Below are 12,083 nucleotides of genomic sequence, written 5' to 3' on the forward strand. Positions count from 1 at the left end.
TCGATTAAATGTGGCAAAAGATTCATCATAATTGATCAGAAATCAATAACGCGAACAAACACACAGACATTCTTCTTTATATGTATAAATTTTGTAAAACTTACAAATTTTTATTAACAAACTCTGCGTTTTGAAAGCGAGCAGTAAGCAACACTTTTCGAAATAAAGCATTTTCATCTCCAACGCGAGAGACTGTTGCCACTCGGAAAAATGAATGCGAAAATGAACGCTTTCAGAATTTTTAATTAATATTTTGGCTGGTTAAAGTCGTACGAAGATGGGAATAGTCGAAATGGCTTTCCACGAATTTTTGGAATCGGGAATAATGTATTTAATGTTTGGCAATGCTATTTTTATTTCATTTTAAATCTTAGAAAAGAATCGTAGAAAGTTTGGCGACAATAGCTATAGTAGTGACTGAGTTATTAGAAGACAAACACAGACACGTTCTTCTTTATATATATATAGATTTTCGGCGACTTTAATGACATTTTGATTAACGAACTTGATGATTTAAAAGCAATGTTTTGCTACTTTGCAAAGCGCAAGATGCTTACTTTTCATATTTATTCGGAAAACTCAGTGATTTAAAAGAAATGTGTTGCCACTTGACGAAGCGTAAGATATTTGTCTTTAAAATTTAATCAACAAATTTAGCGACTAAATATATGTCCTCATTGTTCGAAATAAAGTATTTTTATCTTTTTCTCTCTGGTCTGTTGCCATTCAGCAATGCGTACGATATTTAATTTGTCTTTCAGATTAATTTGCCCGTTATTGATTAACAAACTGAGCGATATAAAACTTAACGAAAATATCGAATTATTTAATTTCGATTATTCGTAGAACGATTCTGCCGCTCTGAAACTAAAATAAAATTTGGAATTTTCAAACAGCTCTGTCGTCTACTTAGATATCGAACGCGGAAGGCGACAAACTAATACTTTCTTCTTTCATTTTTACCTGTCAATATTTCTGGAAGAGCAGCCTCCCGGCCACGACCTTCCAAACGATAGAGGGGGACCCAATTTCAAGGGCACGGCCATGCCGCAGGCTGATTTATGATTCCAGCCAAACCCCCATCAATTCGAAAAGAAAAATTCGTAAACTCTACTACTTACATTTTCTAAATCACCCTTGAAATGATCCATGCTTTTGCTACAGCACGTTGCTGGTATTTCAAATGATCTTTCGGGTGCCGGTTTCGGAGTGGAGACTGGTTCAACTCGGTGGAAGGGGAGATCGTTTGTAAACCTCCGTGGGGTAAACAGAGGAGAATGCATCGCATTAAATCAAATTAAGAGTGGTAGCTAAATACGGACATAGTTAATAAATGTTCCTAGACAGAATTTCCACTCACCTTTCTACGCTAATTTTTTTTTCCCCCTAGCAATGTTTACATTATTTCTTAAACAACTTTAACTGACAGTTAACCCACAACCGCTGTAAAGACCTTCCATTGTACATATCTAATATTCGTCAGCCACCAATGGCAACAATCAAATAAATAAATTGTTTATTAATTTTTAGCCCAAAGCGGCATTAGCCCAGGAGGGGTATTAGTCTCAAAACGTCATTTTGCGTCGAATCGTTACAAACGGCTGTATCATTTTCCGAACTTTTGCCACTAAATATTATCGGCACTGTATTATCGTTAATGAACTTTAAAAATGAAGAATGTGCATGAATATATGTATGTTTCTCCCACTGTGATAAAACAAAGGTACCTAGAGACATCCAATTCTGAATGACGTAATCCTACTGCGAATATGGGCATTTGAAATTTGAAATTTGTTTTATTATCGATTTTATATTTTGTAAAACTTAAAAAAATTTTTGATTAACAATCTCAACGAGTTAAAAGTGAGCAATGACAACACTCTACGGGGAAAAAAAAAAAAAAAAAAAAAACTTTTTATCTCTAGCGCGCGGAACTGTGTATTGGAAATTCTAAAGATGGGCCCATTTTAAAATTATTTTGCGGCATTGCTGTTGAACTGAATTTTATGGTTTAAGTGCAATGATCATGATATTTAATAAATAAAGGTAACACACAAAACGTCGGAAAATCGCCGCTTTGGACGTAATTTAAAATCTAAAAACTTTCAAGTTTTCTTTTTTTTTTTTTTTTTTTTTTTTTTTTTTAATGTGTGTTTTGAAGAAATGCCTATAAGTTATTTCTCCCGCCTTCCTAGCGTGCCTTCGTGGTGTAGTGGTTATGCACGCTGAACCGGGATTTCAGAGGTCCCTGGTTCGATTCCCGGCGAAGGCGATTGCTCATTTTTCATTTTGCCTGCTTCCATAAAATCCTAATGTCTCTACATGCCTTTGGAGGCTTTCCAAGTTTGGGAGTTTGAACGCTAGTTATGTTTCGCTACCATGGTACACTAGTGTGTAAAACTTAAATAACAAATTCCTTTTTCAACATTCAACTAAGAAGTTGTTGGAAAGGGCTTTTCGCGATCAGTACAGTGTAAAGCCAACTGAGTAGAAAGGTGATACATATGAAGATATCAGCATTGCGACATAAGAGGCTACATCAGGGCACGCAAAACGCAAGAACTCAGCGAGCGCAGTGCTAGCATCTTCACGAAATATGAAGAAAAAAGGAACATCTCCAGCCATTTTTTCTGCAAGTGAATGTGAGATTGGGCGTAAAGTATAGCTACAAGAAAACAACAGAACGCCTGCACGTCGTAGAATAATGGGCAAGCTTGAGGGGCGAGGTTAGATGTCTGTCGCTCAAGAGTTTGGAACTGATAAAAGTGTTGCTTCACGAGCTTGGAAAGCCTTCCAAACGACAGGTACAGCTGTAAGAACGTTTGGTGGTAGTCAGGCAAGGAAAACAACGGTGACCAATATTTCACGCTGCAGCTGAAGAGAGATCGAAACCAGACAGCTGGCAACATGTTTCAGCAACTGCGCAAAGGTGACAGGTTTCTCGGTTTACCGTGTCCAGACGACTTCATAAAGGTAAACTATTCAATCGCCGTCCTGAACGCTGCATACCCAGCAGTCCATCGACTGAACCGTTTACTGCGCTGTAGAGATTACGGTGACCAGACACCTCATCAATGGAGTCACGTCTTCTTTACCGATTAAGGTGACGGAAGACAGAGACACCTGGTATTTAACAGTGGTAAACAGCCATATGTCCCACGCCTTCCCATATCTAAATGCAGCAACTCCCTGGAGCCCCGTGGGGCTGCATCGGAACCCGCTTTCATCCCACTAACATCAGGGAAAGAGGCCATTGAAGGCATTATGATAACGGACGGACGGAGCTCCGCATTTTCAACAGAGGTTCACTTACTGGAGACTCTTACCGTAATGAAGTTAGCCTCTCCCACGAGCGTCTTTTCTGGGATACCACTTGTCTCAACTTTTTTTTTTTTTTTTTTTTCTGCATGGTATTGTACAGCCAAACAGGACTCATACTGTTGAAGAGCTGCTGAAAAGGGAAGACATCCACAGAATGGATTGTTCAGAGTGCTTCCTGGATTCAAAACCCACTCGACATGTGTGGGATACTTTAAGGAGACACCTATCGGTACGGTCTTACCCTCCGGAGAACACGAGACCAGTGAAATAGATGCTCCTTGAAGAATGAGAACTCTTACCCAAGAACTGTTAGATAATCTGGCGTTCAGTATAAAGCAATCATTGCTGTCAGGGGAGATCATATCCCTTACTAAGGCTCTTTGGTTTGTTCTTCTCTCCCTATGGACAGGCAATTTCTTGTACCAACACCATTCTGTCAATAAAGCCTTTTCCTATTTTTTCCATACAGTATGAATCCTGTTCTCTCTCTCTCTTTTTTTTTTTTCTACTATACGTTATAACGTATTTTTCCAGCCTTCTTAGCATGCCTTCATAGTGTAGTGGTCGGCACGCTGGGCGAGTATTCGAGAGGTCTGTGATTCGAGTCCCGGCGAAGGCGTTGCTCATTTTTCATTACTCCTGCTTTAAAAATAACCTAAAGTCTCTACATTGGTGCCCGATCTAAAAAGGGTGCTGGATGATGATTCTCCACATCCAGGATTTGGCGTTTAGGTCCCCTAAACCCCAGTCTCCCTTTAAAAGGGGAAGTATATAAAGTATTTCTCCCGCCTTCTCAGCATGCCTTCTTAATGGTCAGCACGCTGGGCGCGTATTCCAGAGGTCCGTAGCTCGATTCCGACGAAGGCATTGCTCATTTTTCATCTCTTCTGCTTCGAAATAACCTAATGTTTCAACAACATTTATTCATTAATTAATTCTTTAAGTACACATTATGCCTATAATGTGTACTTGAAGAAAAAATTTCATTTCTCCCACTTAAATTTTGCCAAATTACGGCCAAAATTAGAAAAGTTACTTGAATTTGATCATTAGTTTATATAATATCTATATGACTTAATGAGTATTGTATAAGAGATAAGATCTTTAACTTGTATTGGACGCTGCATGAGAAAAAGCCATTTCCCAGAGCGTTGCCAATCGGCAATTTTTAAGAACTTTAATTATCTTCAGAATTTAATTCATTTGTCATTTATTCATAAACTGAGGATTAAAATTTAAAAAAAAAATTTCTAATAATTTAAATCTTTATATGTTTTTAATAATACGTATAAATGATATGTCACATTTCTTCGATTTTAAGGTTCCTCCCCATATAAAAGCTACTAAAACGGGATGGAACTTAGAACTAGAGGCAATCGTAAGTTCTTCTGAGTAATTGATTTTTGTTCTGAGTAATTGTTTAGTTACTGTTTCTGAGTAATTGTTCTCAAATAACAAATTTTTCTGAATCCCTACTTCAAACCAATATACAGTTGTGAATAAATCAAACGTGATTATATAAAGATATTTACTTTTTTGTGTTTTAATATTTTATTTCATTTATTTTATTTGCTTAGAAATTTTTTTCCTGTTTGCTGTGATAGCGAATTAAGGGATGACTTTTAGAATCGCCAATTCTTACGAATTACTAATTGAAGTAATTACTTTTCCCAAACTGCTTAACAAAGCAGTTGTATTATAGTTGTCAATAAATCAGAACCGATTGTTCAAAAGTATTTGCTAATTATTTTTTAACATTTTATCTTATTCAGTCTGTTTGCTTAGAACCAATTTCTTTTTTCTTTCTGCAAGAGGTACTAAAATTAAGGCGCGCTCCTTGAAATCTCAGATTTTTCCGAATTAGAAATTGTTTCGAAATAACTCGATTTTTTAAACGATATATTTAAACAGACGCCGTAAGTACATCAAAGTCGGTTATTTAGAAATATATACTTAGTGCATTTGAACATTTTATTTCCTTTCTTTACATTCAAAATTTTTTCCTACCTCGTATGGTGGTAAGGAAATTAAGGAGTGGCGCGTCAAAAATAGTTTACGTTATTAATTCAATCAGATATATTATAGTTATTGGTAAACCAAAGTCGATTATTAAAAAATATTTGTTAATTGTATCTGATTTTTTTCCATTAATTTTATTTGCTTAAAACCTAAATTATTTTCCTTCTGTCAGTCCTGCTGAAAGTAAGGAGTTATCTTATAATTGATGGTGTCTTAGATTTGTATGTTTCGCCGAATTATTAATTGTTCCTAAATAATTAAATTTTGTAAATTATTAATTCAGCAGATATGTTGAGGTTGTTCCAAAACCAACTCAATTACTTAAAAAATACTTAATTAAAAATAAAGAAATTAGAAATTAAATAATAAAGAATCTACATGAATATATGTATGTTTCTCGAATTGTGAAAAAGCAACGGTACATAGAGCCATCCAGTTTTGAATAACGTAGTCCTCTACTCGAATATAAACATCTGGAAGCCCAAATTTGAAATTTGGAAATTGTTTTATTGTCTATTTCATATTTCGTAAAACTTTAATTAATTTTTGATTAACAAACTCAATGATTTCAAACCCCCTCAATACCTGTAGGCTGCCTCAACGTGGCGAGGGGGTGGCACTGGGTGGAATTGGAGAAGTACGTCGGGAGTGTATACTCCTGGTAGGGCCACCCTAGGCGTGAAGGCTATTCCATTATACCCAGCTAAAGCCTACAGGCATCTGAGCCAAGTCAGTCCTCTACCATTGGTGCTCGGGTCTCCCAACTTACAGAAGCTGCCCTTTTCCTCCACCCATGAGTCATGAAGCTTTCTAATGTGATCCATACTGCATCGCCCGTCGCGCAGGTTCAAAAGGGGCGCGTTCGAGGTTTCGTCCTCGGGGCGGAAGAGGATCTCGTCCGAAAAATAAGCTACAATCTCCTAGATTACGAACTCTTAAAATTATCCAATGTAATGTCAATGGTATTTCAACATTGGCAGCGAAATCTAAACTTGACCAAATACTGAAGTTGGCTGAAGACCAGGGAGCTCAAATTATCGCTCTACAGGAAACTAAACTGAAAGAGAATTCTCAACTAAAAGGGATACAACATAATCCGTTTAGATAGACACGCGAAAGGAGGCGGTGGACTTGTTTTCCTTATCAGAGACATTAACTATATTTCCAAAAGTTATAATGTACCCACTGGTTCAGATTTAGAGTTGTAAGGCGTCACTGTTTTGTGGAGAGGTGAACCACTAAACATCTTTAATTTATATCACCCTCCCAACATTGGTAATTTTCCTGGAGTCCTTGATAATCTTTTATCTGGAAATACTCTACTTAAATGCAAAGCACCCAGCGTGGGGTTGCTCTTCCCAGAACCAGAGAGAACTTAATCTTCTTCATTCTGTTGATGACTCAGGTTTCATGATCCTTAATGATGGTACTCCAACGCACTCTTCATATAGCTATAACACGTCTGAAGCCCTTGACCTGTCTATAGTAAGCCCCACTATCTTTCCAAATTGCACCTGGACAGTTATGAAGAATATTGGGAGTGACCATTCTCCAATATTAATTGAAATAAAGAAGAAACAGTGTACTTTCCTTAGTCGTAAAAAATATTGGAATTTTGCTAAGGCAGACTGGCATTTGCAGACTTTCCTCCAGAAGAGAGAGAACCTGCGACTCGAATTAAAAAACAATAATACAGATCAAAACAGGACAGAGATGAACAAAGTCAATGCAGAAATAAAAAGAGCTTATGTGCTGCTTAAGAGGAAAAACTGGATGGATATATGTGAGGGACTTGATGCTAGATCCTCTGACACGAAATTGTGGAAATTGATAAAAAATATTAGCAGTGAACAACCTCAGATAAAGAGATGTAATACTATCTTAGATACGTATGGCAACATCCCTATAGACGAAAAAGCTGCAGCTGATCTCCTGGGGGCACATTACCAGGAGATAAGTGAGATGACTTTTACAGAAGTTGATAAAAAAAGTGAGAAAAAGATCTCGAGTTCTTGTACATGGATGTCGTGGTGCTGTCTCGGGCAATCCCCTTTTCTTTAAATCCTTCTGAATGCATGAATTGGAGATGGCACTTGAGGATCTTGACTTGACCAAAACTCCTGGACCTGATGGTATCCATGGCCAGATGATTGGGCATCTTGGCACTCATGCAAAAAAGAAATTTCTGAATATAGTAAATCAATCTTGGAGTCTAGGACGTCTTCCTAAAGAGTAAGAAAGAGCCACAATTTTACCTGTTGAGAAACCTGGCCAAACCGATGGATCTCTTGGGAGCTTTAGACCCATTGCCCTAACCAGCATTGCATGTAAAGTCATGGAAAAAATGATCATGGGGAGGTTGCTCTTCACCCCACGACCTCCTATCAAAAGAACAATACTGTTTCAGAAGAGGTCATAGCACCACTTATCAATTGGTCTATCTCAGCCAGAAGATTAGAGATGCCCAAAACAAACGAACGACCTACCAATCATACTGTGGCTGCTTTTCTAGATCTATAAAAGGCATTTGACCGTATATAGAAACATAAACTAATTATTAAGCTATGCGAAGACTTTGGCAACAGGGGTAAAGCTTTGACCTGGATCGCAGATTTCTTAAGAAATAGACTGATAAAAGTAAAGCTTAATTCCACTATATCAAACACCTTTAAATTGAGCCAAGGCGTCCTCCAGGGTTCTGTGTTGAGCCCAATTCTTTTCTGTCTGTATTTGGCTGGAATTGAGAAGATTATATCAAGGAGATGCGAGGTTGATCTATTTGCGGATGATATTGCCCTTTGGAGCTCTGGCCCAGATGTGAGTTCAATTGAGACCAATATAAATTTTATCCTTGAAGAAGTGTGGAAATTCTCGAAAGACCACAAATTGAGTTTTAATCCAACTAAATCTATTGTTAGTTTTTTTACCACCAATAAGAAGATTTATAATTATCATCCAAAGGTTTTTTATGAATAATTTGCCTCTTACATATGACAAACATCCCAACGGTTTCCCCGTTTACTGTTGTGCCTCTTCCACCAACCGCCAGAAATTGGAAAGAGTCCAACTCAATGCTTCTCGCATTATAACTGGCTTGCGCAACAGTTTCCCGAATAAAATTGCGTTGTATGAAACAGATCTTCAACCCCTCAGTCTAAGAAGAAATGCAGGCCTCGTAAAATGTTATAATAAACTTCTCAGTTACGGCTCCCAGAGTAGAACTTCAGAATTTCTGCAGCACTGGAGTAATAACCAAAGACTTAAGAAAAATAGTCCACTTTGTCAAATTGAGTATGCTGGCTGATCTGCTGATCAGCTGCAGCTGATCTTGATTGACCGTAATGTTGAGCAGCATTCCTTGAAACAATGTTTAGATCCGTCTGAGGGACTCCCTGGAGTCGGGTTCCATGCGGAACATTCGTCTCGAGTTTCCAAGAAAAATGATATTCCGGCCCTGTTACGACAATCTGCCTTGGAAACTATACATGCAATTCCCGCTGAAGATACCCTCATCTATACTGATGGGAGTAAAAGTGAGGACCCTCGCTCCGGTAGTGGTGTTGTCATTAAATGCACAAATGGAAATATCGTTAAAATAAAGAAAAGAAATTCTGACTTCAGTTCGGTTTTTAAGAGTGAGCTTATAGCCATCGAAGAAGGACTAAATGCTGTTTTGTACTTTACAGATCTTAAGGCAGTATGGATTTTGTCTGACAGTCGTAGCGCTATCAAATATCTTTCAAACTGGCAAAGAGTTGGCGATAGGGCCGGAACCGCAATTCTTAGCAAACTTAGGCAGGTCTCGTCACTCTGTGAAATGCATCTTCAATGGATTCCTTCCCATGTTGATATATGGGGGAATGAAATGGCAGATATTCTGCCGAGGGAGGCTTCTGAAGAACCTTTGCAATTATCCATTCACTGACATATCTTGAACTGCATTCCATTAGAAGACATGCTGACAGGCAGATTTGGCTCGTTCCCCCGAGTCATCCCTGGTATCAAGATGATTGTCCTGGAAGATCCCTTGCTATGGATTGTGAAAGATGTGTTCAGACAACACTTTCCCGATTCTTCAGTGGACACTTGAGAGTGGTGTCAAGATGCACCCAATCACATATCCTTGAGTGCCTGGAGTTGTCTCTTGTGGACCTTTACGGGTCTCCTAAGCTTGTTTTTGATTTTCTAAAGGTGAATGGACTCGTGGACCTCGTCTAGTATATTCCTAGGCATGGAGATTAGTAACAACAACAACAACAACACGATTTCAAAGCGAGCAAATGACAACACTGTAAGGAAAAAAATTATCTCCAGCGCGCGAAACTGTGTATCGGAAATTCTAAAGGTATGCTCTTTTTAAATATTTTGTGATATTGCTGTTGAATTGAATTTTATGGTTTAAGTGCGAAGAATAATAAATAAATAAGAATTTAATAAATAAAGGTAACACACCAAACATTAGAAAAACGCCCCTTAGGGCGTAATATAAAATCTGAAAGCTTTAAAATTCTTTTTCATTTATTTCGTTATTAAAATACTGCTTAGAATTCTTTATTTCACTTAAATTTGGGAACGTGCATCTTAGAACCGATGATTTCTTAGATTCGTATATTTTTCTGCTAAGTATATTGAAATTAAACAGTACGTCTTATATGCTATAGAATCTATGGCATCTTAGAATTGCAGATGTTTTCTGTTGAGAGTACTGACATCAAAGAATCCGTTTTGAAATCGATGGCGTATTAGAGTGTTAGATTTTTCTGCTCAGAATACAGAAACTAAGAAGTGCGTCTTGGAATCCTAAATTTTCCTGTTGGTAGTTTTGAAATTTATAAAGTTCATTTTATCGATAGTGTCTTATAATCTCAGATTTTTCTGATGGGAGTACTGCAATTAAATACCACAATTTAGAATCGATGCTCTCTTAGAATCATAGAGTTTCTTGCTGAGAGTACTGAAATGAAAGAGTGAGTTTTAGAAACGATGAAATCTTAGGATCGTAGATGTTTCTGCTTAGAGAATACTGAAATTAAAGAGTGCATTTTGGAATCGATGGTATCTTAAAACATCAATTTTTCCTGTTGAGAATATTGGAATTAAGGTGTACGTCTTAGAATCCTAAAATTTTCTGTTGGTGGTACTGAAAAATTAAAGAGTGCGTTTTAACGATAGCGACTTATAACCTCAGATTTTTCTGATGGAAGTACAGAAATTAAAAAAGAAAATCTGAAAGGTTTCAAATTTTAAATTACATCCAAAAGAGCGTTTTTTTTAACATTTTGTGTGTTACTTTTATTTATTAAATATCCTGTTCTTCGCACTTAAACAATAAAACAGTTCAAAAGCAATATCGCAAAATAATTTTAAAATTGAGCATATCTTTAGAATTTCCGATACACAGTCTCACGCGCTCGAGATAAAAATGTTTTTCTGTACAAAGTTGCCATTGCTCGCTTTGAAATCCTTGAGTTTGTTAATAAAAAACTCGTTAAATTTTTACAAAATATGAAATCGATAATAAAATAAATTCCGAATTTTAAATTTGGGCCTCCAGATGCCCATATTCGCAGTAGGATTAAGTAATTCAAAACTGGATGGCTCTAGGTACCGTTATATTATCACAATCCGAGAAACATACATACAGTTATGCAGATTCTTCATTATTTAATTTCTTCAAATAGCAGGTCGATAATATTTGGTGGCAACAGTTTGAAAAGTGAAACGGACATTCAGAGTGATTCGACGCAAAATCGCACAACGAAAACAATAGACCTTCAGGAACAAAAAAGCCCTTTGAACTAAAAATTAGTTTTAGACCCGATGGTATCTTAGAATCGCAGATTTTCCTGATGAGAGTGCTGAAATTAAAGAGTACGTTTTAGAATCTGAAATATTTTTCAGATTAGTAATCATTACGAAGTACCTTTTGTTTAAAATTTTTGTATTTGTTCTGCAGTGCGCGCTAGCACATTCTGTGAGACTATCTGCGCAGTAGCAAAGCGGTAAATAAAATATTTTTGGGTTACCATGGTTATTGTTCAAAATAAAATGAAAATGGCTGTTCTGAAGATTTGAAGTTGTGTTTTCAGTCGTTTATAAATTTTTTTTAATATTTCTTCTAAAATTGAAGTAGGTGTTCATAGTTTTTTATTATTTTGTTAACAAATTAGAAGTCTATTTAAAAATGCTTGCTAAATGCACTTGAAGTCTCAGTTTGCTTTATTTGCTTGGATTCACAAGCTTTCTGTTTAATTTAGTGATTACTGAAAAAAAAGTCTCTTAAAATTGTTGGCGTCTTAGACTTTAAAGAGTTTAATAATTTAAAATGCATCTAACTGATAATATTTGCAAAATTTTGCAGAATTATTATTTTAAGAAAATTTATTTCCAAAGGTATATATTACTCACTTTGATAAAGGATAATCATTCAGCCATTTTTTAGCCCAAACGGGCAATTTTCTCAAAAGGTCCATTAATTTCGTTTTGGCATTTTCCATCGACCAATATAAAACAGCGTTTCACTTTTCAAATTGTTGCCACCAAATATTAGAGCCCTGTATCATATTTAAAGAAATTAAATAATGAAGAATTTTCATAAATGTACGTACGTTTCTTACATTTCCAAAAAACCAACAGTACCTGAAGGCATTCAATTTTGAATAACGTAGTCCTCCACTCGAACATTGTCATCTGGAAGCTCAAATTTGGAGTTTGTTTTATTATATATTTCATATTTTGGAAAA

The 12,083-nt window shown here is 36.5% G+C and overlaps 1 non-coding gene across 1 annotated transcript; it reads left to right on the top strand.

The window, feature by feature from the left end:
* Positions 1-2,198: 2,198 nt before the first annotated feature.
* On the top strand, positions 2,199-2,272 carry TRNAP-GGG (transfer RNA proline (anticodon GGG)). Its single transcript has one exon. It is a non-coding gene; the product is annotated as a tRNA-Pro (tRNA).
* The last annotated feature ends 9,811 nt before the right edge of the window (positions 2,273-12,083 follow it).

The sequence above is a fragment of the Stegodyphus dumicola genome, chromosome 1 (assembly GCF_044657685.1).
Source record: "Stegodyphus dumicola isolate Sdum_Otavi_A_Nest chromosome 1, ASM4465768v1".
Classification (NCBI taxonomy): domain Eukaryota; kingdom Metazoa; phylum Arthropoda; class Arachnida; order Araneae; family Eresidae; genus Stegodyphus; species Stegodyphus dumicola.